General features: G+C 42.0%; 1 long non-coding RNA gene across 1 annotated transcript; it reads left to right on the forward strand.

The window, feature by feature from the left end:
* The first annotated feature begins 2669 nt into the window (after positions 1 to 2669).
* On the forward strand, positions 2670 to 3805 carry LOC123984941. The gene is made up of 3 exons (XR_006828555.1): positions 2670 to 2761; positions 3049 to 3094; positions 3488 to 3805. It is a non-coding gene; the product is annotated as an uncharacterized LOC123984941 (long non-coding RNA).
* Positions 3806 to 4046: the final 241 nt, after the last annotated feature.

Below are 4046 nucleotides of genomic sequence, written 5' to 3' on the forward strand. Positions count from 1 at the left end.
TCTAATGCCATTAGAACACAGTCAAAGAATCATTTGTGACAGTCAGCTGACTCTGTATATGTGGAGATATGCACATATACTGAGTCAAAATGTGCAGGCAGAAAAGGTGTGTTTTCCAACCAGTCATTGTCCGGAGTCTTTGAGGTTGTTTGCGATTTAGTTTGATCAACATAATGCTGAAAAAGCCTGAAGGAAAAGTGTATGAAGCAGCAAATAGAAAGTAAAAGGGGGTGTTCAGCATTAATACAACCACGGCCCTGAAAGTCAATGAATGCAGCACTTTAGTCCCCTCAGGCTCAGACAATGCCAAGATGCAGATCACAAGGCATTGGTGTGCCCACTTGGTGTCCTGTTGAGGTTGTTCTCCAGCTGGTGCGTTGCATCTGACGGAACCTGGCACGTCTCTTCATGCAAAACACTGCTATCTGGGGCCGCTTGTGCGCTGTCCGTGCTAAAGAATGCTCACAGTTCAACTCCAACCTCAGAAACAGAAGAAATAATAAAAAAGTCAACCTGATAATGGTATTTAGCTCTCATATCAGCCTACTCATCTGGCGCTCAGATTGGCCAACCCCCTGGAAGCACATCAGTATCTTTCTTTTGATTCTTTTCCAGGGTCTGAGTGGTAATGTCAGCTGACTCACAGTAAGGTTCTTATGCAGGATGAAGCCTCTGATGATCTGAAGGGACTGCTCGGTCAGGAAACAAAAACAACTACATCAACTTCATGTCATCTCTGTGGGAGATGTCTTCTGGGGGACTGCTTGTTCCAGTACATTGTGTGTTTACCAATGAGACGGATACAATTCACGTCAAGTTTAAACCAATATCACAAATCACAAATTTGCCTCAGCAATACAGCCTGTCCAACATACAACACCCTCTGTACTTAGACCATCAATTTCGGGTAAGGACAAACTCCACCCACCATCAAAAAACTCCTCTTTTAACAGGAACCTCAGGAAGAACAACAGATCCCTCTCTCAGGATGGGCAGACATGCAATAGATGTCATGATTACAGAATAGACCAACATTATAAAATTACAGTATGGACAATCATGATGATAAAATCAAGAATCAGAATCACAATCGGGTTTATTGCCAGGTACATTTTCACATAAATTATATAATATATAAATTGGTGCTTACAGTACACATGAACATTAATAGAAATATAAATATATAAAAAGTAAGGAGATCAAAAAATGTACAAGTATACAAAAAATACAATAATGCTATAATACAATGCTGACAGGTATGTGCAAAAGTTCACAACATGGGCATAAAGCACAGTTGAGCATTGTTCTAAAGTGTGGGGTCAGGAGTGTGTATGTGTGTGTGTGTGTGTGTTTGGGGAGGGGGGCACGAGAGTCAGTGAAAGTGGGGACCTGGGCCTTGTTGAGGAAGCCCACAGCCATCGGAAAGAAACTGTTCTTGTGGTGAGAGGTTTTGGTCCTGATGGACTGCAGCCTCCTGCCAGAGGGGAGTGTCTGAAACAGTTTGTGTCCGAATGATAAGCTGCAGCCTGCCCTTGCCCTGCCCTGCTGCACCTGCAGGTGGAGTCAGGCACGTTCAGCTGAGAGAGCTTGTCCTGCAGCAGGGTTACAGGTTGTTGAAAGCAGAGCTGAAATCCACAAACAGGATCCTGGTGTAGGTTCCTGGGGACTCCAGGTGCTGGAGGATGACGTGAAGGGCCATGTTTACTGCATCATCTACAGACCTGTTGGCTCTGTAGGCAAACTGCACGGGGTCCAGGAGTAAATACTGTAGGTTATTTTAAAACATATATGTATGTAGAATATGGATCCAGGAGGACATCGAGTGGTTGTCACCAAACAGATGGACATGAGCCACACATGATGTCCTCTCCACCAGAGACCTGGAAGAGAACAGCTTGACTACACAAACACACAAGAAGCAAAACTCAAGCACACTACGCACCCAGGACGGAGAAAGGAACAGACACACACAAGGGAGAGAGAAAGAGAGAGACAAGAGGAGAGGATAGGAAAATACTCTGCAGTCAGCTGACTTCTTTTATACTCTGTGGACTAACGGGAGAGAGGAAAATTAGGGGATGCATTGTACACCTATCAACCATAACATTATGACCACCTGCTGGGCCAAAACAGCCCTAACTTGTTATGGCATGGACTCCATTGTGTTTGCACTGTGTCTTCTGACACCTTTCTATCACAAGCATCAATGATCCCTGGCCAGACATGACCCTATTGCCTATTACAGCTTTTCCTTCCTTGAACCATTTTTGATAGGGACTGGCCACTGCAGACTCTGACCCTGTCGTCAAGCATTCACAATTTGGCCCTTTTCAGAGTTGCTCAAATCCGTACACTTGGCCATTTTATTTGCTTCTAAGATATCAACTATGATGATATAATATATCACACACACTGACAGGTGCCAGGGTAATGAGATAATGTTATTCACTTCACCTATCAGTGGTCGTAATGTTATGGCTGATCGGTGTGTAGTTTAAGGTGATCGGAAAGATATGAATGGGTGCACCCATTCACAATCACAAGTCATTGGAAGCACCTATCAACTTTACTCTATTTTGTTGTTTATAACCTGGTTAGAATTTCAGTGTAGTCCGCCATTTTTTGTTTTGATCTTCTTTCTGTCTGTAGTTTCACATGTTTATTGGCTCTGAAGATGTCTGGCGTCGAAGCAGCCCACAGAAGAACATGGAAACATGGGATTGAAGCCCCGCATGAACAAAGGATTTCTAACAAATACAAGGTAAGTGGACTCGCAAAAGAGTGAAAATTGGGTAAAACAATTATTTCAGGCAAATGCAAACAACAAATTAAGGAAAACAACCAACAACTTATAAAAAAGACACATTTTGGCATTGGTAGAAAAAATTACAACTGAACATAAAACAAATGCAGCTAAGATAGAATGAGATAGAATAAGATAGGATGATTTATTTACGTAACATTATATTTTATTTATACAGCCTATTGAGCAGGTTTTTGATTGGCATTGTGCAGAATTAACATATTGATTGTGCCTTACCCCTGCAGGTCAACCAACTAAGTGATTGAACAATCACAATTTCACCTAAAAAAGGTCAGCCCTGGGGCTCTGAGGAGTTCCTTAGAAACCTGGAAAAACAACTTATCAGCTGTTTCATTGATCTATACTGGCCAAACATACTACAACACGAAACTGCTCTAAACATGTGGGATGAAAGTAAACCTTTGGGCTTTACTGTAAAATGCATATGGACTGGGATTGTTCATTTATTCTCACTTAATTGCATTGGATGTGGACCATTAGCCGAGCTTTGTATCGCAGGTGTCACTACAATGGACGGGAGCAATTGGTATCACGATATATTTACTCAGACAAGTGCTGAAAATGAATTGCAAACCTTCATTGGGCCAGTAATTGTCCACTGAACCATGCCTTTTATAACAAGTATCTCTTCTTCTCTCCCTCTGTGGTGTGGTGGTGTGGCAGATGATAGGATGTTTCTGTAAATGAGTTTGGGGACTGCAGGTCACAAGTGAAGGAGATAAGGCCACGCGCAGATGAGGCCATTTTTCACCTGAATGAGAGTGAACCTTGCGTCTGTGTTGGGATGTGCTACATGATTGGGGCCTGATGTGGACTCGTTATCGCCACATGCTCCATATTTGAGAGGACACATGGCAACTTTAAGCACATATAGTGTCTTTTTTTGTTAGATTGTGTGTGTACATGTGACAAGGGACTTTTGAGGTGACCAGACCACTGTTTGTACACTTCATACAAATCATATTGTGTTTTGTATTAAAAGTGTAATTAGACATTCTGATACTGCATGAATAATCTTAATTAAACTCCCCATTGCACCACATATTGAGTTCTGATGATCATTATTGTGCACTTGAAATGAAAGCTACTGTAGCAATTGTGTTTAGCGGCTGGCAACTGACCAGATTTATAATTGAATTGAGATATTATTCAGTGCCACGCTTCCATTCATTGTCCAGTACAAAAGATACATTCAGAGCAATCTTAAAATCCAGTATCATGG

The sequence above is a fragment of the Micropterus dolomieu genome, linkage group LG16 (assembly GCF_021292245.1).
Source record: "Micropterus dolomieu isolate WLL.071019.BEF.003 ecotype Adirondacks linkage group LG16, ASM2129224v1, whole genome shotgun sequence".
NCBI lineage: Eukaryota > Metazoa > Chordata > Actinopteri > Centrarchiformes > Centrarchidae > Micropterus > Micropterus dolomieu.